General features: G+C 55.9%; 1 protein-coding gene across 7 annotated transcripts in view; it reads right to left on the bottom strand.

Annotated features, from left to right (window-relative positions):
• SEMA4D (semaphorin 4D) overlaps window positions 1-21,712 on the bottom strand; it is an 88,506-nt gene extending 66,794 nt beyond the window's left edge. For 2 of the 7 annotated variants that reach the window (XM_084899066.1, XM_084899065.1), the window contains exon 1: window positions 21,615-21,712. The gene's annotated coding sequence lies outside the window, so the exon portion shown is untranslated. Of the gene's footprint in view, window positions 1-2,505; window positions 2,529-17,743; window positions 17,767-21,614 lie in introns of those variants that run through there. The other 5 variants (XM_084899067.1, XM_084899059.1, XM_084899064.1 and 2 more) reach the window with 5 other exon arrangements.
• Window positions 21,713-24,123: the final 2,411 nt, after the last annotated feature.

Here is a 24,123-nt window from a genome sequence, read left to right as displayed (position 1 = left end):
CCCGTGTCCCTCCGGGAGGGAGTCAGAGGATGCGTGCTTCACCTGCGTGCTCCTCTTGGCCACGCCTTCCCGCTGTGAGCCAGACACCCCGGCCCGGGCCTGTGCCCGGGCGCAGGGCTCGGCCTGGAGGCCTGGCTGCCCGCAGTGCAGCCTGGGCAGTGGCACTCCTGAGAGCAGCGGGCCTGGCGCTGCCACCCTGCCCTGGCACGCCTTGTCAGCGGGCCCGCCTCCAGCGCCAGGCCACCAGCAAAGCAGCTCTGGATGCCAACGGCGCCTAGGCTTCAGGCGCGGGTGCCGCAGAGCCTCACGGGAGGACCGGACCGGACGGAGGGCGAACACCAGGCAGCCAGGCCTCGCTCTTCTCAGAAACCGGAGGCCCCGCCGGCCGGGCAGGGCGAGGGCGGCCAGGTCAGGCCTGCGGCCAGGTGCCCTCTGCGCTCAGCCAGCAGGGAGGCTAGAGCTGCTTCAGGCCCAGAAACCGATGCTCTCCGAGTCACAGCCTCACACGCATGTCCCCCACCCGCCCGCTCTGCCAGCCACACGGGACCTCCCAGCCCTGGGACTGCTCCACGCCCCGTGCACGCAGCCGCTCGGCCACGCGTCGCTGCCCTCAGACACGCTGCTGGAGGCCTCTCCGCTTCGTCGCTGACCCACGAGACCCGTTTCCACCCGCAAGGGCGAGCCCGCCGCCCCAGCACGGCCCGCTCCCCCGGCCGAGCGCAGCGCCAGGCGGACAGGACGCCAGCGGCTCACAAGGCAGACCTGGTGCAAGGCCAGGATGGAAAGACAGAGGGAGACGGACACAGCGTTCTGCTCACTAACACCTCTGGCGCGTGGAGCAAGGAGAGGGATCTCTGGAGGGAGGACCGGCTCGCCCAGAGGCCCAGCCTACCGGGTGGGGCGACGGGAACGCAGCTGCAGTCCCAGCGCGGGGGTGGGGGGCACAGGCCGGCCCGCGGCCTCCAGGACCAGCCAGAGCCCTCCCTCTCGGGGAGCGGCCACGCCCACCCTCACGCCCCGCGCCCTCGCCTGCGGCCAGGGTCAGGCATTGGCGTGGTGATCGGCACGCGGGCTAATTCCCCGTCATCTCGTGCCCAGGGGTTGGTCAAACATCACTCCAGAGGCTTCTGGGAGTGACATTAACATTTACACCACAGGCGGTAAGTGTGCAGGTGCCTGCGGACTGCAGACCTCCCCGCCTCCCGCCACGTGACTCATACAACCAGGGACGCAGCTTCCGAGAGGAGAGGCCGCAGCCTGGGCTGCGAGCAGACCCTGGCCCTCGCTGCAGAGAAGCCCCCCTCAGAGCACGGGCACCCAGGAGGGTCCCCGGGAAGGCCAGGACGGGCAGTACTGCGACACGCCACCGCGGGCACAGACACTCCCGGGAAACGTTCTGGAATCACACCCAGTCACCATGCCAGACCGGTGAGCGGCGGAGGGAGTGGACCAAGTTTTACCGATCAGCTAAAAACCGGTGAAGACTTAATGAGGATAGTTCTGGAAGCCTCCTCACGGCAAACTTCTCAGTCAGTCCACGGAAGCCTTTGGTAATGCAGAACTGGAGCTGTGTGTGCACACACATGCAGTGCACACACGTGTACACACACACACACACACACAGTCGGCTGCCAATCTCACCAGTCCCTTCTCCAGCCCTCCACTCCCAGGGGCCGCCACGGGCTGTGCAGGGCCGTCTGAGCGCCGGTCACTGAAGGGCTGCCCCTCAGGAGACCCCCAGCCCTACCCCCCCCCCCAGCCCCAGGAAGCAGGTGACAGCCCCCTGGTCTTCAGTCAGAGGTCCCTCATGCCTATTTAAAAACTCACAGATAATTTTAAAAACCCTAAAATGAGTGTTCGCAAAAGGAAAGCCTATTTTTAGAACATTCTAAAATGCAAGAAATTCTTCAAATCAATAAAATTAGTGAAAGAGGAACCCCTGGTTTATAGTAACTATGGAGGGCGAAGCCAAGGACAGGTGCTTTGGGGGAAATACGAGCGACAATGCACACAAACAAGTGATGGGGCCCCAGGGCCGGCCTGTGCCCTCCCGCTCCTGATCACACCGGAGGGCCACTCACCGGCGCCGTGCAGCGGCACCTGCCGCCCTCCACAGCCCAGCCCGCGGGGCAAACTGAACACGCACACACCTCAACTCCAACGTTCCAACCCCCAAACGCCGTTTTACAGAAACATTCCCGGAGGCACACCAAGGAAAAGGTCAGGGCTGTGACAGGCTGGGGAGACACCCAAAGCCCCCGCGGCTGAGGGGCTCGGGCGGGCACGCGCCCTCTGTGGCAGCAGCCCTCACGGGGCTGTGCCCAGCACACGAGGCACGCCTGTCTGTGCACAGTGCCCAGCGAGGAAAGCAAGCTGCAAGCCCTCCAGGGTGGCACCACGCCTTGGGGAAAGCAGCATCCACATGAACATGTCCTGTCACGTACACACGTGTCCAGACTGCACGGAGAACACCCGAGAAACACGGCAATCAGAGCACAGACATACCTCGGACCCAGGCTTCTACTCGGTTCTGTTTATTCTCTAAACAATGAAAACGCCATTAAAAATAGAGGAAGGGTGAGTCGGCACGTCTGACTTCCTGTTCACACTGAAGATTCCACGAGTATTGTTGCAGAAATGTGACTGAAAGGCCCCACCCGCAGAGATAAAACTCCCAGAGAGAGAGAGGCCCTTCCTGCCTCCCCGAGTGAGTCAGTGCAGAATTATCAAACCGCAGCGAGTTCCCACCATGTCCCCTCTGACTCCCTCCACAGGGCAGCGCTGGCCCCATTTTCCTGCTGGTAAAGCCCGCGGGGGGAATACATCCTGGCCACGGCGAAGGCCTGCCAGCCCTGCCCGCCACCAGCCTCCCCCAGGCTGCTCTACTGCTGCCCAGGTGCCACGGGTGGCTGCCACGTGCCCGCCTGCAGGGGGGGGGGCTGGCGCCCCATGGCTGGGCTCCGCTGGTGAGCAGAGCCAGACTCTGTGCGTGTCCCTGCAGCGTGTGCGAACACCTCCCTGAGGGTGGAGGTCACGGAAGACGACATGGAGGAGCGGGGCCGGGCAGGCCGTCGGGTGGGGTGACCTCCCCCAGCGTCTCCAAACGGAACAGGAAGCACAGGGGCACTGCCAGGTGGGCGAAGGGGTGGCGGTGGGCAGCGTGGGAGGAGGGCAGCGGGAGCCGGCGGCGCGCTGAGCTGGGTCCCTGCCCCTCAGGTGCACGCTCCCTGCGGCTCCCTTAGCGTCCTTGGCCCGAGGTGGTGTATCCATAGCCGAGATGGCTGAGACTGCTACCTGTGGCTTCTCCCAGGGTTTTTATGGTTTCATGGCTGACATGTAAGTCTCTTACCCATTCTGAGTTTGTTCTTGTGTATGGGGTAAGAAGGGAGTTTCATTATTTTGCATGTATCTAATTTTCCACCACTTACTCAATAAACACCTTTTACTGAAGAGACTATTGACTCCACCGTGGGCTCTGCCTCCTCTGTCAAATATAAACAGAGCATAATAGCGGGGTCCATTTCTGGGCGCTCTGTGTTCCACTGGGCTCGTGTCTGTTCTTGTGCCAATACCAGGCTGTTTTGATTATGGTATAACTTGATATCTGGTATTATGATCCCTCCCACTTTATTCTTTTTTCTCAAGATTGCTGAGGCTATTTGGAGGTCATTTTTTTGTTCCATGTAAATTTTTGGATTATTTGTTCTAGATCTGTGAAGTATGCTGTTGGTATTTAAATAGGAATTGCACTGAATCTATAGATTGCTTTGGATAGTATGGACATTTTAATGATGTTGATTCTACCAATCCATGAACACAGTATATTCTTCCACTTGTTTATATCTTCCTCTATCTCTTTTTCCAACGTCCTGTAGTTTGTCCAATACAAGGCTTTTATCTCCTGGGTTAAGTTTATTGGAAGGTATCTTAATTTTTTTGTTGCAATGGTAAATGGGATTGTTTTCTTAGTTTCTCATTCTCAGAATTCATTACTAGTGTATAAAAAAGGCACTGATTTTTTGGGGTGTTGATTTTGTATCCTGCTACGTTGTGAAATGCATTTATTAAATCTATTGAAGTAGTAGTTTTTTGGTGGAGTTTTTAGAATGTTCTAGGTACAATATCATGTCATCTGTGAATAATGAGTTTTACTTCCTCCTTTCCACTTTGGATGTCTTTATTTCTTCTTCTTGTCTGATTGCTATGGCTAGGACTTCCAGTGTTACGTAGAACAGGAGTTGTAAAAGCGGACATCCTGTCTTGTTCCTGTTCTTAGGGGAAATGGTTTTCATTTTTGCCTTGCCCATAGTACGATGTTGGCTTTAGGTTTGTCATATATGGCCATTATTATGTTGAAGTATGCTCCCTCTATTCCCACTTTGCTGAAAGTTTTTATAAAAAAAAACTAGAGGCCAAGTGAATGAAATTCGTACACAGGGGTGTGTGTCCCTCAGCCCAGTTTGTACCCTCTCCAATATGGGACCCCTCGAGGGATGTCTGACTGCCTGTTTAGGCCAGATTCAGGACTGCTGGCTCTCAACTGCTCATCTGCCTGCCACTAACCGTTTCTGCCTGCCAGCCTGGTCACCCCCTAACCACTCCCCTGCCAGCTTGATTGATGCCTAACTGTTCCCTGCCGGCCTGGTTCCCCCAACTGCCCTCCCCTGCTGGCCTGCCCCCCCCCACACACACACACACAGCCCTCCCCTGCCAGCCTGGCTACCCCTAACTGCTCTCCTCTGCCAACCTGGTTCCCCCAAAATGCCCTCCCCCGCTGACCTGGTCACTCCTAACTGCCTGTCAGCCTGGTCACCCCTAATTTCCCTCCCCTTCTGGCCTGGTACCCCCCAACTTCCCTCTCCTGCCAACCTGGTCACCTTTAACTGCCCTCCCCTGCCAGCCTCATCACCCCTAACTGCTCTCCCCTGCTGGTCTGGTCTCCCCAAACTGCCCTCCCTTGAAGGCCTGGTTTCCCCCAATTTCCCTCCTTTGCCAGCCTTGTCACTCCTAACTGCCTTCCCCTGCAGGCTTGATTGCCCCCAAATGCCCTCCCCTGCAGGCCTGGTCACCCCCAACTTCCCTCCCCTGCAGGCCTGGTCTCTTCTAATTGTCCTCCCCTGCAGATCATCTTGTGACAGCCATCTTGTGTCCACATGGGGGCAGCCATTTTGTGTGTTGGAGTGATGGTCAATTTGCATATTACTCTTTTATTATATAGGATGGGTATTGGATTTTGTCAAATGCTTTTTCTGCATCCATTGATACGATCATGTGATTTTTGTCTTCCAATTTGCTTATGTGATGTATCACGTTTATTAATTTGCAAATATTGTACCAGGCTTGCATCCTTGGTCATAGTGTATGGTCATTTTAATATGACCATACACTATGACCCGATTTGCTAAAAATTTGTTGATTTTAGTATTTTCATCAGGGATATTGGCCTGTAATTCTCTTTCTTTGTAGTGTCTTTATTTGGTTTTGGAATCAGGACAATGCTAGCCTCATATAAAGAGCTTGGAAGTGTTCCTTCCTCTTAGATTTTATGGAATAGTTTGAGGAGGATGGGTGTTAGTTATTCTTTGAATGTTTGGCAAAATTCCCCTGTGAAGACATCCGGACCAGGGCTTTTATGCTGGGAGTTTTATTACTGCTTCTATTTCATCAGTTGTCAGTGGCCTATTCAGGTTTTCTGATTCTTCCTGGTTCAGTTTTGGGAGACTGTATTTTTCTAGGAATTTGTTCATTTTATCCTCGTTGTCCAGCTTATTGGCACATAGTTGTTCATAGTATTTTCTTACGATCCTTTGTACTTCTGTGGAGTCAATGGTTACTTCTCCCTTTTGTTTCTGACGTTATTTATTTTAGTGCTCTGTTTCTTGATGAGTCTGGCTAACAGTTCATCAATCTTGTTTATCTTTTCAAAGAACCAGCTCTTGGTTTTTTTTTTTTGTTGTTGTTGTTGTTTGTTTTTTTTTTTAAACATTTTTTTTTATTTTTATTTTTTAATATATATTTTATTGATTTTGTAGAGAGAGGAAGGGAGAGAGATAGAGAGTTAGAAACATTGATGAGAGAGTCATCGATCAGTTGCCTCTTGCACACCCCCTACTGGGGATATGCCCGCAACCAAGGTACATGCCCTTGACAGGAATCGAACCCGGGACCCTTCAGTCCCCAAGCCGACGCTCTATCCATTGAGCCAAACTGGTCTAGGCCAGCTCTTGGTTTCATTGATTTTTTGTACTGTATTTTTGTCTCTGTGTCATTTATTTCTGCTCTAATCCTCACTGAGTGGTCAGATTATTATGATCTCTGAATGCATAATAATCTGGCACTCAGTGTATATCCTATATAATAAAAGGCTAATATGCAAATTGTCTCCTCGAACAGTAGTTTGACCAGCAGGCAGGCTGGCCAACCATCCATGTCCCCTCTCCCTGGCCAAGCAGGTTGACCCCACCCATGCATAAATTCATGCATACACACACACACACACTCACACACACATAAACTGAGTGCCCAGATTATCATGCATTCAGAGATCATAATAATCTGGCCACTCAGTGTATAATATTTCATTCCTTCCACTTACTCTGGGCTTTTCTTATTGCTCTCTTTCTAATTCTTTAGGTTGTAGGGTTAAATAGTTTATTGCTGACTTTTCTTATTTTTTTTAGGTAGGCCTGTTGTGCTATGAACTTCCCTCTCGGGACTGCTTTTGCTGTGTCCCAGAGATTTTGGGTTGTTGTGTGTTCATTTTCATTTGTTTCCAGGAAGTTTCTGATTTCTTTCTTACTCTCATTGGTAACCATTCATTCTTTAATAACATGCTATTTATCTGCCACATGTATGAATGTTTTGAGGTGTTTTTACTGTAGTTGATTTCTAATTTCATTCCACTATGACCTGAGAAGATGCTTGATATGATTTCCATCTTCCTGAACTTGTGTCCTAACATGTGGTCTACCTTTGTGAATGACTCATGAGCAGTTGAGAGGAACGTATATTCTGCAACTTGGGGGTGAAATGTTCTATAAATGTCAATTAAATCCATCTGATCCAGTGTGTCCTCTAGAGTCACTGTTTCCTTAATTTTTTGTCTAGAATATCTATCCGCTGAGGTCAGCGGGGTGTTCAAGTCCCCTACAATGACTGTATTGTTGTCGATCTCTTCCTTCAAGTCCTCTATAAGGTTTTTTTGTTTGTTTGTTTGTTTGTTTGTTTTTTTATATTTAGGTGCTCCTATAATGAGTGAATATATGTTTACCTTGCTGGATCAATCCCTTTAGTATTATGTAGTGACCTTTGCTGTTTCTTGTGATGGTCATCCTTTTGAAGTCTATTTTGTCAGATACTAGTATGAGTATTGATACCCCAGCTTTTTTTGTGTTTCCATTTGCATGGAAATTTTTCCCTCCATCCTTTTACTCTCATCTTCCATGAGTCTTTTGTCCTGAGGTAGGTCTCTTATAGACAGCACATATATTATCCATTTAGCTATCCTATGCCTTTTGTAATTACATTTTAGGTTATTATTGATAGGTACTTATTTATTGCCATTTTAATTCTGTGTGTCTATGTTTCTCTATTTCTTCTTGTTATTATAGCAGTCCTTTCAGTATTCTTTGCAGTGCTGGTTTGGTGGTGATAAACTCCTTTATCCTTTTTTTGTGTGTCTGGGAATCTCTTTATTTCACTAAATATTTTTGAATGACAGTCTTTCTAGATACAGTAATCTTGGTTTCAGATCTTTGTTTTCCATTACCTTGAGTACTTCATGCCATTCCCTTCTGGCCTGTAGTTTCTGATGAGAAATCATTTGACAGCCTTATGGGAGCTCCTTTGTAGGTAACAAATTGCTTTTCTCTTGCTGCCTTTAAGAGACTCTCCTTTGGCTTAATTTTTTTGACATTTTAATTATGATGTGTCTGGTTGTGGGCCTGTTTGGGTTCTTCTTACTTGGGACTCTCTGTGCCTCCTGAACTTGTGTGATTTTTTCCCTTCACCAGGTTAGGGAAGTTTTCTACCATTACTTTTTCAAACACATTCTCTATCCCTTGCTCACTTTCTTCCCCTTCTGGCATATATATTATGTGAATATTGTTACATTTCACGTTGTCCCTTAAGCTGTCCTCCTGTTCAATTGTTGTTGTTTTTTCTTTTTTGGTTCTTTGATTGCATGAATTTTTCTACCCTTCTTCTAACTCACCGATCTGATCCTCAGCTTCCCCTAATCTGCTTTGTATTCCTTCCAATGTGTTCTTTATTAGTGCTATTCATTCTTTATTTCCAACTGTTCTTTTCTTATAGTTGCTATATCTTCATGCTGTTGAGCATCTTTACCATCACCATTCTGAACTCTATATCAGATAAATTTCATTTCTCTATTTCATTTATCTCTTCTTCTGGAGAATTTTCTTTGTCTTTCATTTGGTTTTTTTGTCTCCCCATTTTGGCTGCCTATTTGAGTTTGTGACTATGTATTATGTAGTTCTACTGTGCCTCTCAATCTCTAGTGAAGGACAATATCCAACGCTGATTCTGACGAATTAGATCAGCAAAAACACAAAGCCTCCAGAGACCAGCCTCTGCCTGCAGATTGTCTGGGTTCAGTCTTGAGTAGCCCTCAGGCAATCGTCCACAAGTGTGGTGAGAGGTTTTCCAAAAAGATGGACAATTGCTCCTGCCTGGAGGCTAATTGTTATTCTGTTTCTTAATGGGCCTCAGAAACTCTAGACCACTGGTCGGCAAACTCATTAGTCAACAGAGCCAAATATCAACAGGGCAACGATTGAAATTTCTCGTGAGCCAAATTTTTTTAACTTGATCTTCTTCTAAAGCCACTTCTTCAAAATAGACTAGCCCAGGCCGTGGTATTTTGTGGAAGAGCCACACTCAAGGGACCAAAGAGCTGCATGTGGTTTGTGAGCCACAGTTTGCCGACCACGACTCTAGAACATGGGGCAAAGTGTTTCCCAAGAGGGTGGGTGAACTATCTGCCCTTCCAGGTGAAACTGCCTGGAAAACAAAGGTCTTCCTGAGAAAGATGGAAACCGGAGTGTCTGCCTTCTGAGCTCTAACCCCACAGCCACTAGCCCTGGCTTCTGCTCACATAGCTCCAGTCCATTCTGCCCTCCCTTTGCTGGAGCCCAAGGTGAGTGGCTGCACAGACAATTTTGTGCATTGGCCCTTTAAGAGGGTGCCTGCATTCTCAGCCGTGTCTCCCTGGCAGACAGCAACACTGCTGCTTTTCACAGCCAGAGAGGTTTAGTGGGCACCTTTGTCAGTTCTGGTGCTCTCTGCTGGGGGCCCAGCTTGGGGATTAGACCAGGGTTCTCAGTGGCAACCCCCCCAGCTGAGATCTCTCTCCAGTACTTCAGCTGCTGTCTGTGGCCAGCCTTTCGTACTTCCATCGTTCCTACCAGTCTCTATTGGATGCTCCTTTACATCCATGATTCCTCAGGGCAAAATTCTAGATGTTGATCCCAAAATGGCCAATGGTCCACACACGTTTAAAATATTTAAAATGCCCTGGCCCGTGGCCACGCTCAGTGTGCCTGCCAGATGCTATGAGCTGGAAAGCGTGCCTTTCTGCAGGCTTCAAGCCACAGCCCTGGGCTCACAGCATGCCTGGCCTCCTCACCAGGAGAAATGACAGGGTTATGGTTAGGACTCCAGAAAAGGCAGAAACACACCACTTACAACGAGGGCACCATGCCCTCCGCCATCATCCTTTCCTATAATAGCCCCCGGCTCCATCCCTGCCGCCCAACTCCAGAGGCACCGTCACGTCTGAGCAGGGCCTGACCGTGCTGGTTACCATTCAGACACTTGGGCAGTAAGGCTGACTGAAGAAGTAGGCTCAGAGCCGTGGCCTAGGGGTTGGGGAAAGGATCTGGCTCTGGAGGGGCACACAGGAATGTGGAGATTTCCCGTATCTTGATTTGGTGGTGGTTACATGACTAGAACGGGCCATTTAAAAGGGTGAATTGCTCTTTATACAAATTATACCTCATTACATCTGACTTGAAAACAAACAATCCCGCACGAAGGAAGTCTACGAGGTATGATGTGGCGTCCTAGGACTGGTCACCAGCCCACCTGCTGCCCTTCCCGTCTCGAGCTCACTCCACGTCCATGTAAGCATTAAGTCAACACCCTCTATAGGCACAAGTCCAACCACAGCCTGTGTGAGTGCCACCACCAGCCGGCCTTCTCCAGACAGAGCCCGCGTTCAGCCTGAGGGCCCACAGCCTCCTCCGCCTCTTTCCTCTGCTTCTCCCCTTGGGGAGACCTGCCTGGACCACCAGGAACGGGGTATTTCCCTCCTGCTCCACCTCAAAGGCTCTCAACTCTGGCCCAAGCTGCTTGTCAGAACCACTGATGCACTTCCCGGAGGTGCATTGGTAACGGGGCGCGCGTGGGGAGAAACCGGGGATTTGCTTTGCTGTTTTTAAAGGACCCCAGGCTCAAAAACGAGAGGGAAGTGTGATCACAGTTCCTACAGACATTAAAAGGATAATAAAGAAATATTATGAACAACTTCACGCTAACAAGTTTGATAACAGATGAAATGGACAGATTCCTTGAAGCACACAAATCATGAGGACTGACTCAAGAAACAGTAAATCTTAGCAGTCCTACGTCAAGAAAAGGAATTCCTCAGTAAAAGCCTCCCCATAGAAGACCCCACATGGCTTCACGAGCGAATTCTAGCAAACATTTAAGGAAGAATCAATACCAGACTACACAAACTCTTTAAAAATAAATAAATAAATAAACGGAGAGGGAACACTTCCTAAATCATTGTGGGGGCCAACATTACCCCGATACCAAAGCAGAAAGAAATGTCACAAGAAGAGAATCCAAGCGGTAGCTCAGCTGGTGCAAGCTTCGCTCCGATGCACAGGCTGTGGTTCAGTGGCCAGGCGGGCACACACAGGACTCACCGCTGAATGCGTGAATAAGTGGCACAACAAAGCGATGTGTGTGTCTCTGTCTCACTGTCTCTCTCTCTCCTAAGGGTGGCTGTGCCAGGAACACAAGGTTGTCTAACATTCAAAAATCAATCAACATTTATGAAAAACCGTATGAACATCTCAATAGTTAAAGAAAAAGTGTATGACAAGATTCAATGTCCATTAATAATAAGAACTTTCAGAAAACTTCCTCAACCCCATCAAAGGCATCTGTATAAAACATTCACCTAACATCTTATTTAATGAAAAAAACATAAAAACATTAGGATTTTTCTTCCTAAGGCCGGAAACAGGTAAGAATGTCGATTACCACTTCTGTTAAACAGTGAATAGAAAATCCTGGACAATGAGATAAAAGAAGAAAAAGAAATAAAAAGCATTGGAATTGGAAAGAAATTAGTAAAACAGTCCCTATTCATAACTGTCTCACACAAATAAATGAATTTAGAAAGGTCACATAAGCAACAATATTTAAAAATCGATTATAGCCGAAACCGGTTTGGCTCAGTGGTAGAGCGTCGGTCTGCGGACTGAAAGGTCCCAGGTTCGATTCCGGTCAAGGGCATGTACGTTGGTTGAGGGCACATCCCTGGTAGGGGGTGTGCAAGAGGCAGCTGGTCCGATGTTTCTCTCTCATCGATGTTTCTAGCTCTCTATCTATCTCCCTTCCTCTCTGTAAAAAATCAATAAAATATATTTTAAAAGAAAATAAATAAAATAAAAAAAAATAAAAATCGATTATATTTCTATACAGTAGCAATATAACTTGGAAAACAAACATACATTATATCCATTTATAATAACATTCAAAACATAAAATACGTATGAGTAAATGTGATAAGACTGTGTGCGACCTGTACGCCGCCCACTGCACACGCCAGGAGGCGTGACGGGGAATGGCGGCGGACAGCCCGCTCACTGCTGAGACTCCGCTGCTGGCAGTCAGCGCTCTCCACACCGAGCTCAGGAGTGAACGCCAGGCCGGTCAGAACCAGCGGGCCCTCCTGCAGAAGCCGACCAGCTGGTATTAAATGTGTAAGGAAATGCAAAGGATCTAGAACAGACAATAACTAAAAACGAGGCAGAGCTGCGAGCTCACACATCCCCACTCCAAGTTATGATAAAGCAACCGCCCTGAAGAGGCGTGGTGGGGGCTGACGGGGAGTACGCGTGTGGACCAGACCGAGTCCCCAAACAACGCCACAGACACTCCCTTCCAAACCCGCCGAGAGGGGTAACGGGGAAGGAGTCTCCTTCATAAAGGTGCCCGTAGGCAAAACACGAACCTGAATCCTTAGCTCCGCAGTAAACATCAATCACAGTAGATATCAGATCTAAATGTGAAAGCAAACATTTTCAGGAAGAAACAGGAAACTAAGACTATGTGTTAGGCCAGGATTTCTTAAACGGGCACAAAACGCACCATCTACTGAAAACAGTTGATAAAACTGGATTCAGTCAGAATTAGTCTGTCCTTAAAAGATAGCGTTAATGCCAAAGCCGGTTTGGCTCAGCGGTAGAGCGTCGGTCTGTGGACTGAAAGGTCCCAGGTTCGATTCCTGTCAGGGCATGTACATTGGTTGCGGGCACATCCCTGGTAGGGGGTGTGCAAGAGGCAGCTGGTCGATGTTTCTCTCTCATCGACATTTCTAGCTCTCTATCTCTCTCCCTTCCTCTCTGTAAAAAAATCAATAAAATACATTAAAAAAAAAAAAAAAAAAAAAAAAAGATAGCGTTAATGCCGAAACCGGTTTGGCTCAGTGGATAGAGCGTCAGCCTGCGGACTGAAGGGTCCCAGGTTCGATTCCGGTCAAGGGCATGTACCTTGGTTGCAGGCACATCCCCAGTAGGGGGTGTGCAGGAGGCAGCCAATCAATGACTCTCTCTCATTGATGTTTCTAACTCTCTATCCCTCTCTCTTCCTCTCTGTAAAAAATCAATAAAATATATATATTAAAAAAAAAAAAAGATAGCGTTAATAAAACTAAAAAGGCAAGCCAGAGACTCAGAGAATATGCCTGCCACAAAAATATCTGGCAAAAGATTTGAATTCAGACTGTGAACAACACTTACAACTCAAACATAAGAAGACAGCCCAATTTAAAGACAGGGGAAGATTTATCAGATACTTAAAGGGATATATACAAACAGCTAATAAACACAGGAAAAGACCCTCCACTAGACCTCAACGATACAGCACCATAGCATGTCCACTAGAACAGCTAAAATTAACGGCTGACGACAGCGAGTGTTGGCGAGGTGAGCAGCTGCCCTCACACATGAGCAGCGGGGAAATCGATACGTCGGCTGTGGAAACCAGTTCGCAGTTTCTTGGGAGTTACATAGGCAGCTCCCACACAACCCGCCTCCTGGGAGGGGCTGGCGAGAAAAGGAAACGCATGTCCACCTAAGCTTTGCACACAGGTGCACAGGTCATTTCTATTGTGATGAGAAGCACGTAAGATTGACCATCTCAACCATTTAAGACAGGGGTCTTCAAACTACGGCCCGTGGGCCACATGCGGCCCCCAGGGGAGTCTGATCCTGCCCGCCAGGTTTTTTGGGCAGTGAGCGCAGCCGAGGTGTTACAGTAGGAATTAGTAGTTCATATAGTCCGGCCCTCCAGCTCTCTGAGGGACCGTGATCTGGCCCCCACTTTAAAAAGTTTGAGGACCCCTGATTTAAGTGTATAATCGGTGACTCTGAGTACATCCCCAATGTTACACAGCCACCACCACGGTCTATTGCTAGAACATTTTCATCACCTGGAAAGGAAACCCTGTGCCTAGTAAGCAGCCTCCCAATGTCCCTCCTCCTAACGCTGGCAGCCTGCTTTCGGTCTCTGAATTTGCCTGTTCTGGACATTTCATACAAATTAAATCGTAGCTATGTGTTTTCGCCCGGCACGTGCTCAGGGCCACCGGCTGTAGGTGTGCCAGTGCCCCGTGCCTGTTCGGCCAAGTGGTGTTCACTGCCTGGCGGGCCACGCCGGCGGGCCCGGCGCCCAGGGAGGGCCATGAGGCAGCTGTCACGTCCTTCCGGCTTCTGGCTGGTGTTAATGGTGCTGCCGTGCCTGCTTGTGCGAAGGGTTTATCTGAATATCTGTCTTCAGTTCTTTGGCGCAGATGCCCCTGAGGGGCTGCTGGGGCACAGGGCCCCAGGCTGTGCTTCTGGAGGAGCCTCTCAGGGGTTTCCAAAGTCGCTGGACCATTTATGTTCGCCCCAGCAGTGCAGGAGGCTCCGACGTCCCCGTGTGCTCACCAACACTTAGTTCCTTTTTTTTTTTTTTAATAAACGTCATTCTGGGACGTGGGACGTGGGACGTGGGACGTGGGACGTGGTCTCTCACCGTGGTTCTGAGTTACATGTTCCCAGTGACTAACAATGTGAAGCATCCTTTCTCAGTTAGCTGGCTATTTGTCCTTCCCAGTTGGCTTGTAGCTCACAGCACTTACACTCACAACACTGAACAGGAAGCAATCCAAACACCCACCAACAGGTGAACGAATCAAAAAGCCATCGCACACCCAGAAACAATACAGGCGTCAGCAATGAAAAGACACAGAGGCCCTGGCCAGTTTGGCTCAGTGGCTAGAGTGTCGGCCTGTGGTTCAGTTCTGAGCAAGGGCACATGCCCGGGGTGCGGGCTCAATCCCCTTAGGGGATGTGCAGGAGGCAGCCAATCCATGATTCTCCCTCTCCCTTCCTCTCTGAAATAAAAAATAAAAAATAAAAAATAAAGAGCCGAGACCGGTTTGGCTCAATGGATAGAGCGTCGGCTTGGGGACTGAAGGGACCCAGGTTCGATTCCGGTCAAGGGCATGTACCTTGGTTGCAGGCATATCCCCAGTGGGGGGTGTGCAAGAGGCAGCTGATCGATGACACTCTCTCATTGATGTTTCCAGCTTTCTATCTCTCTCCCTTCCTCTCTGTACAAAATCAATAAAATATTTTTTTTAAATAAAAAAAGAAAAAGAAATACAGTTTATCGACAAGATATGCTCAACAACAGGGAAGAGTGTAGGAACACCGTGTGAGTGAAAGAAGCTGGACGTAGGAAACTGTTGAAGAAACAAATCTCACCTACAATAACCTAATCTCCACAGATCAGTGGCCCTGGGGAGGTGAGTGCGGGGCCGAGGGAATCTGGGAGGGCTCACAGGACGGACAATCTGACTCCAAGGCTCAGCGCTGGTGCACTAGAATCCAAGTGGCCGGCCGAAAAATGGCTGGGTGAGCCGCGGCGCAGCTGACCTGCAGCCGGCGTCTGTCACTGCCTCTCTCACGGTTACGGCGGCAGGTGCACGGCTGTACGCATTCCTCAAAACTCACTGAACAGTACACGTAAAGCAAGTCCCTGTATTGTATGCGAATTACAGCTCAATAAAAGTGGCTGATGAAACATTGCTTTACAGACCGGCATCACAGTCTGATTATTAGGGGAACCCAGAGTGAGGCCCGCCCCGCCTCGCCCTCCTGTGCTCAGCCCGGGATCTCACCCGCCCGGTGCCCTGGAATCCCTGGAAGCCCGGGGCTGGAAGTTCTGGGTTCGGATCGGATCAGGAAGGGCGCTGTGGAGGAGCGAGGACCTGCTCCTCCCGCGGAGCCGCTGGCAGGGACCCCACCCGGAGTGCTCCCTCCCTCGGTTCAGTGGGTGTGGATGAAGTCGGAGGAGTCGAGATAAAGCCTGGCCCTTGCCGGGGACTGCAGCCTCACGCAGGAAATGACTGGCTCGTGCAGAAGGGGTGTTCACAGCCCCACTGGCAGCAGGCCAAGGCCTCACTTCAGCCCGCTTCCCACCCCTCCCCGCGGGCCTGCCCCTCTCCTCCCCACACGCTGTGCTCTCCTTAGGGAGGGCACCTCCCCTGCCAGGGCCTGGCACGCTGGGTCCTCCAGGACCCCCGAGCCCACCCCTGAGTGCCACCACTGTGCTCAGGGCTCCGCAACTCCCCTGCCCGGGGGCCTGGCACGCTGGGTCCTCCAGGACCCCCGAGCCCACCCCTGAGTGCCCACCACTGTGCTCAGGGCTCCGCACCTCCCCTGCCAGGGCCTGGCACGCTGGGTCCTCCAGGGCCCCCGAGCCCACCCCTGAGTGCCCACCACTGTGCTCAGGGCTCCGCACCTCCCCTGCCCGGGGGCCTGGCACACTGGGTCCTCCAGGACCCCTGAGCCCACCCCTGAGTGCCCACCACTGTGCTCAGGGCTCCCATAACCATTCGCAGCCACCCTGGCCCGCCCCTGCCTCCAGACCTCTGGGCCCAGAGAAACAGCCTGACACTTCAGCCAATCAGCTCGCGGGGGACAGCAGGCCTGACCCAGACACCCCTCCCATCCGCCTATTCCTCTCCTAGGTGGGAGGACCCTGGCCAGGCCCTCCTCCCACCGCCTTCTTCCCTTTGTCCATCAGGCCCTCCCCTTCTCATAAAGTCTTGGTCCACCCCACCCCCGACCACTCCGCAGGTCCCCAGTGCCCTCCAAGCACAGGCCACCAGTTCTCAGTCCCCCCGCACTGGGCCTGGCCCGCAGTCCTCCCCCGGCACCTTCCGCGGTGCTCACACACATGCCCTGGCTTTCTCCTGCTCCCTGGCCCACCAGCCTGCGACCCCTTTTCCTCCTCGACTCACCCACCTCCCTGGCGTCTGAAGCACAGCTTTGAAAACACCCCTCCGTCCGGCTTCTCCCGCCCAGGCCGCTTTCCCAGCTCCTTTCCCTTGTGGGTGAGCCCCACACTGCCTCCTCCTGGTCGGTGACGGAGCTTACCGGCGCTGCCTGAGAGCCGGCCATCCTCTGGAACTCTCTGCCTGGGGATGTCTGAGCCAAGAATCTCAGGGTCACCTGCTCCCCTACTGCTCCCGCCACCCAGGCGGCTCCGCTCGCACGCCACACCCGGTGGCCACTGCACCCTCTGGCCCCGCCCCCTGCACCACCCGATCTCAAATCCCAGACACCCCCAACTCTTGGCTCCCTTGGTCTGGACCCCACACTTTCTCTCTCCAGACACCAAGACTTCGCAGGTGACACGATCTAGTACATTTCTCTCTGGAGTTGTCCGTCTCCTCAACTTGACCGTGAGCTCCCACAGGGCAGCCTTCTGTCTCCTGGTTTCTCGCTGTCATTGGTGCTCAGTGAACATTAATGGAAAGGCAGGGAGGCCCCCGAAGGGCACAAGGTCAGAGCCTGCCAAGTCCCCTGGCTGCCTGGGTGGCTCTGCTTCCGCCCGACCCCCAAGCCCCTCAGAGAGCTGGTTCAGGCCGAGCCGGAGCAGGAGCGGAGTGCGCCCACATCCTCCAGGGCGGCTCACGGCCTTCGTTGTTGTTGCTGAGCACTGTGGCGGGGGAGGCACAGCTGGGCTAGCCCCTGTGCCCGGTTTTAAATGGCATTCCTCTTCAGACTCCCCTCGGTGAGGTGACGCGCTCCCAGGAGCCCGCAGGGGGCAGTACTCCGAGCCCTGACCACACAGCTCCGCGGTCCTGCCCTCCGAGGTGGCAGGCCCAGGCCCCGGAGTCCTACAGCGGCGTGCAGGCGCAGGGCCTGGCCCAGCTGTGCCTCCCCGGCCCCGGGGACAGTGCCCCACAACACTGAGAACTCCCGGGACGAGAGAGTGGAGGCCGCTGCAGGCGGCCGGGTCCTGACAAAACCCAGCGGCACATCCAGCCCCCACACTGCCAGACAAGCGCCCTGTGCTGAGGGGAGAGCCACGCGCACTCCCGGCCAGAAAACACTCACTGGAACTCCAGGCACCTGCTACTTTGCGGCCTTACCATGTTCATGCTTTTCCTGTTGGTGCAGATTGCGGTTCCGTGACCCCCCTCTACAGCAGGGAAGGGGGAGCAGGCTCCCGGCAGCGGAGCCCGCAGCTCCGGCCTGCTCGCTCCCGCTGCGGGCGGCTCCCGCTGTGGGACTCGGGGCCTGGGCCTGCCACCTCGGAGGGCAGATCCGGAGCCTGTGTGGTCAGGGCTCCCGGAGCCTGCTCGCTGCCCCTGCCTCCTGTGAGCGCGTCACCTCTCACCGAGGGGAGCCTACAAATCCAAAGCCGTTTAAAACAAGTTTAAATTCAGCTACAGAAATTTGGAATTTTAAAACAGGATATTATATTACCCTTCTTACAAAAGTAATTCCATTTATAAGAAACAAAACAAACAGATATGCATATGAGGGGAAAAGTATAGGTTTCTCCCCTCCCCCGCCCACTCCCTGCCCCTCCCCCGCCCACTCCCTGCCCCTCCCCCAACACACAGGCACACACCACACACCCGTCCCTCGCCCCGTCTCTAACGGGCACCTCTGCTCCGAGCTGTGTCCCTGGAGGCTGGAGCAGTGCCCGCCCCACAGTCTGCAGCGGGCACTCCGCAGTTATCTCTTCCGTTAGTGTGTCACCTTCCAGGCCAGCTTCTGTGCGAAGGACCCACACAGGGACCCGGGGTCGCTTCGCGCCGGCGAGAGGAGGGCGTCTGCGCGTGGTTTGGAGAAACCTCTGGGCTCTCCCGTGGGCGGGAAGTGGGTCCTTAGGTTATTATTATAGTAACGTTTCATTACGGAGAATTTGAGAAACAAATGGAAGTGGACAGAACGGCATAACCAGCCCTCAGCACCCTCACCAGACCCAACAGCGTCCACACGTGGATGGATCCCAAACAAAACACCATTTCCTCTGCAAACACTCCGGCACCCACAGCCAAAAGGTAAAGATCTCTCACAACCACAGTGCTGTCACTGAGGAATGTGAGTGTCCTTTAGAATCATCGTTTGCCCAGCAGGTGCCCACTGTCTCTTCACTGCCATAATCTTCGAAAGGAGTGATTCTGGGGCCAATCGCTCAGTCAGAGCGGCGGGGCCAGCGTGCTGCGAGGAAGTGATCAGAGAGGCTCGGCCTCTGCTTTCATGGCAGCACCTGAGATTTTAAGCCAAATAATGGAGCCCGTCCCACCAGAGGGAGACTCACCCCAGCTGAGGACGGGACACAGCACCTGGCCGCTGGGGGAGCCGGGCAGCGGCGGGAAGCCGGGCAGGCCTGCAGGAGGAGGGCCAGGCGGCTGGAAGGGACCACTCGGAGGAGTGGGCTCAGCGGGCGCGGGTCCCACGGAGGCCTGGACGGGCGTGCGGAAGCCCCCCAGCCTGGGCGCAGCCCCGGCAGGCAGGCTGGAAACGGCTGAGTCTGCCTCCTGAGTGCAGGGCAACCACCCGCCTGCCTGCTCTCGCCCGGACTCGCTCCAGACAGCCAGGAGACGGGAGAGGACCTTCCCCCACGCCTGTCACTTCCGGGCCTGTCCCTCTCCCCGATCCTCCCTGCGGATGGTGGACGGTCAGGGAGGACCAGCCGTCCCAGCTGAGGATTTCAAGGACCAAAGCTTTCTCTCAGGGACAGCCCTCCACAGCCACCGACGATGGATTCATTTGTACATCCTGACACAGCGCCACCACCCTGCTCGCCCGGGCAGGGAACAGCCACCACGCTGCTCCCAGAAACACCGGGGGCAGAGCACAGAGCCCTGCCTGCACCTCACCTTCCTGGGAAGTCTTCTCACCAAGCATCCTGAGCATGACGGAGAGTCGCTGTGAATCATGAACAGCAGGAGGCTAACTCCCTTGTGCAGCCGCAGGGCCGAGTCCAGGGACGCGGGGACACCCAGACAGGTCCATGAGCTCCGGGCCAGGAGGCTCAGGCCAGGAGGCGGCTCTGCAGGCCTCTCCCGCCGCCTCCCAGCCTGCCCACCCCTCCCCTACCACCCACCCTCCCCTATCACCGAATGGGACACAGAGGGAGGGTGGGGGCCTGGCCTGTCACACCCTGGGTGTAGGGGGTGGACTCCCTCCGGAGGCAGAGACAGCCAGTGATCTGTGCGATGCATTATTGATTGCGCTGTGTGCGCCCTCCCCTCGGAGCCGGCCATTAGCGTGCACCCCCAGCACCAGCCTGGGTCCCTGCCTGGTGTGGAGACGGCACCTGAGCAGAACTAGCCTCAGTCTGCCCGCAGGTGGGGGCTGCTCTCTTCCCCAGGCACACTGTGTCGCTGGCCTTGCACCCACACCTCAGCCCAGGGCTCTGGCCAGGCCACCAGACCCCGTCCCCCGAGGAGAGATCTCTGCAAGGTTCCATCTTCCCACAGGCCCCGTGCCGGCCGGGAGGCTGGGCAGGGGCACTCATTTCAGAGGGCACAGGACCGTGGCAGAGCCCATCACAGGGGTCGGTCCCCTCCCACAACAGCTCCGGTGCTGCCACACCCTGCCAGGGAGGGGCCCCGGGGGCGGGGCCCACAGAGCGGCCTCCGTTCAGCCAGTGGTTTAATTTCTTGATTTGATTCACCTGCTGGGTGTGCTACAAGCACGGCAGCCTAGGCACGTGGCCCCAGGGGGGCAGTTCTTGCCCCAGAAATGCCCGTGAGCCCCTCCCTCCTGCCCTTGCTGCCGGCAGCACAGGGAGCGGTCCTCAGAGCAGGCCGCCCTCCCCTCTCCAGCCCGCAGGCCGCCCTCCCCTCTCCAGCCCGCAGGCCGCGCACAGACACCAGCAGTCCCAGTGACAATCGGGCATTATCTCCTCCGGCGCTGGCCCCACGCGGCCCCGCAGGCCTGTTTCTGGGACTCAGACACCGTCGCCCACAGCGGCCGCCAGCCCGCAGCCTGCCGGGCCGGGCAGACAGGCGTGCCCCATGTCACCTCGCCCCTGGGGACTCCCGCTCAGCGGCACCCGGTGGGTGAGCAGGCTCAGGCAGGCGGAGGCTGCTGGCCCTGGTGCGATCTGCCCGCAGGGCCCACGGGCCGCAGGACCTGGAGGTGCTGGGTGCCCTGGAGGTTACACCCCCGGAGCAGAGCCCCTCCGGGCGGCACCCCCTCCAGGCAGCAGGCCCGCCTGCGCCGGCCACCGCAGGCCTCCTGGTCGGTGAGCCACCTGCTGGGGCTCCCAGCACCCACCCCACACTGCACCCAGCACCCACCCCACACTGCACCCAGCGCCCACCACACACTGCACCCAGCACCCACCCCACACTGCACCCAGCACCCACCACACACGGCACCCAGCACCCACCCCACACTGCACCCAGCACCCACCACAACACTGCACCCAGCACCCACCCCGCACTGCACCCAGCACCCACCACAACACTGCACCCAGCACCCACCCCACACTGCACCCAGCACCCACCCCACACTGCACCCAGCACCCACCCCACACTGCACCCAGCACCCACCACAACACTGCACCCAGCACCCACCCCGCACTGCACCCAGCGAGACACGGGGCGGGCCGCTCTGCTCCACGTCTGCACCCCCCCTCCCAACACACACTCAGCCCGGGGCGCTCACCGGGCGGCAACAGGTGCGGCCTCCAGGCTGGGGTCCGGGCAGCTGTGGAACCGCCCGACCCGAACCCAAACCCACCGGGCCAGAGCCCCGAACCGCTCAGCCCGAACCCACAGGCCGGAGCCCGGGAGGCGCCCCGGGCCGGCCCGCCGCAGGGCCGAGCGGCCGGGCAGCGGCCTCCGATCCGGGCGCACAGCGCGGCCTCCCGAGCCCGGAGCGCGGAGCCCGGAGCGCGGCCCCGTCCGCCCGCCGCCACCTGCGCCCCCGCCCGGAGGGACCGGGACCGGGGCCGCCGCCCGCCCCGCCCGCCCCGCCGCCCCGCCGCCCCCTTACCTGGCACCTGCCGGCCCGGGAGCGCAGGAATGGCGGCCGCGGAGGCGGAGGCGCCGGTGCCGGGCGCGGGCGGCGGGAGAGGAGGGGCGGGGAGAGCCAGAGAGCGCGCAGGCTCCGCCCCGCTCCTCCTTCCTGCCGCCGCCCCTTCCTCCCCTCCCGCCGGCTCCCCCCTCCTCCTCCCTCCCCTCCCTCCCTGCACCTCCCTCCCCTCCCTCCCTGCACCTCCCACCCCTCCCCTCCCTCCCCTCCCCTTCCTCCCCTCCTCCCACCCCTTCCCTGCCCTTCACCTTAACTTCCCCCCAAACCCCTCCCCTCGCGCCCCCCCCCCCCCCCAGGCCTCTGCTGGTCCAGCACTAACTCTGATGAAGTACCTACTTGCCTCCCTGCCCCTGCTGATGGAAGCTTGCCCCTCCTGGAACTGGGAACCCATCTGTACCCACCCTCTCCAGCCCCGCCCCCCAGTCCCTGAGGTGGGACACCCCAGGCCTGGGAGGCTCTGCGAGAACCTCCAGCACAGCATGAACAGAGCACGGGGCAGCCAGGACACTGCGTTTGCTTCCAATCAGATGTGACTGGGTGAGAGCAGTTCACACACACACACACACCCCGCACTTTCTCTGGTGAGCACAGCAGGCCCTTCTCCTGTTAGGTTTCCCGAGGCCGCTGCGCCCTCTGCCAGCTGTTCACACGCTCACCACCTTTTACAGGTGTGCGCGAACCCCTGGGTGTGGGCCCTGCTGCGTGCTTCCTCCTGAGGCCGCGGTGCTGGGCCACGCTGCCTGTGGCAGGCCTGAGGGACACTGGCCTGAGTCAGGGTCAGGGGTCGTGCTATCGGCCCGCCACTTTCCTGAAGGCCGCGGGCTGCGGGAGGCGTTCCCACGGTCAGTGATGGCCCGGAGCCTCAGTTCTCTCCTGCCTGTCGGTGCTGCCCCCCCCCACCCCCCCAGCCGCAGAGCCAGGGCTTGGGGCTGCAGGGCCAGGGAACCACAGGCCAGAAAAGCCCCGGAGGTTAAGCTAGTGCACAGGCGCAGACAGGCATGGAAACGCCTCCTCCCTCTGGCGGGTCCTCCTGGGAGCTGACTGCCCTTGGCCTTGGCTCTGCTGCTTCCAGGGTGAGCCCGGGACCCACCCCCTCAGCTCCCGGGAAGGGGGTGTCGCCTCCAGGTCAGCCACATGCCTTAGTCCACGGGGCCCGCCGTGCGGGAAGTGGTGCTGTTCTCCCCGAGCTTCCTTCCAGCTGGAGGAGCCCGCGGGCCTGTCCCCCCAGGGGGTTAAATGCCGCGGCAAGGATCAGGGCAGCGCTGTTTGAACGCACCGTTCCCCAACGAGGGGCCCGCTGTCAGAGGGGCGAAGGCAGGCGGGCGGCACCCTCCCGTGTGGAACGTGGTCCGTGCTCGGTGTGTGAGGACCGCCACCGCAGGCCGTGGCGTGTCACTGGCCCCTGCAGCCTCCACCGGAAACGGCTGTGCGCAGCACGGGTGGTGGACCAGGCGTTTGCAGGTCTGTCTGGGAGAAGGATCACCTGAGAGGCAGGAGGGCAGACGGAGGACGGCTGGCTGGGCGTCAGATGAGAGCTCCGCCCACCGGGAGCCCTTCTGGCACGTCTGTCTGCATCCTCGGAGAAGTGTCCTTCAGGGCCAGCGTCTGGGCAGGCCTGGCTGCCCCGCGGCGGGCTGGCGGCTGGGCCCTCTGCTCGGAGGCCAGGCCTGCTTTCTCAGAACCCGCCGGCGGCAGCCCCGCGCCCGCGCCCGCTCAGAGCAGGCGGCCTGGCAAGGAGGGGCTGGCCATGCCCTCCTGCCGTGCCCTCCTGCAGGGGCCGGGAGGGCTCTGGGAGGCCCTGCGCCCCCCACCGGGCACAGAGGGACCGTGTCTTCTCCCTGTCACGTTCCCCCCTCCACTGCGGGGCATTTAAACACGTGCCTGGACTCCGCTCCCCCACGCACTCACGGGCGGCGGGCTGGTGTCCCCCTCCGCTCCCCCAGGGAGAGTTTGAAACACCAAGGACCGGGAGGAACCCGTTAGTCTCCAGCTTCCCGGGGCCGCTGGGGGCCGCCCCCATTCCTGTGACGGGTACACGCGTGGCAGCGGGGCCTGCACGGGCGGCGCAGCTTCCACCATCGCCCGGTGGACGGGTGGGGCGGGGAGCACCCTGGTTCTGGCCTCCGCTCCTCCGTGTGCAGTGAGCGTGTGGTGTGCGTGGCCGTTCTGGGTTGTCCACAGCGGGCATCTGAGCAAAGGGAGGACAGGGCTTACTTAGCAGGCTGCACGGCGACGGGAAGCAGCCCCCGGAGAAACGGGCTCCGGGGTGAGGCAGGGCCTGGGGGCCCGTGTGCCTCCCAGATCTGGGGAATGTCTTTCAACGGTGACCACGAAGTGCTCTGAACATGTGGGACCAGGGCCGCTGCGAGTGCTGCTGTGGCTGCACCCCCCTCCCCACCGCAGAAAAGGCCCACCTCCCGCAGCCCCCAGCCCCGCCCTCACCCCCCCCCAGAAAAGGCCCGCCTCCCGC

The sequence above is a fragment of the Pipistrellus hanaki genome (assembly GCF_964339955.1).
Source record: "Pipistrellus hanaki genome assembly, chromosome: 11".
Lineage (NCBI taxonomy): Eukaryota > Metazoa > Chordata > Mammalia > Chiroptera > Vespertilionidae > Pipistrellus > Pipistrellus hanaki.
This window is presented reverse-complemented; position numbering and strand designations above follow the sequence as displayed.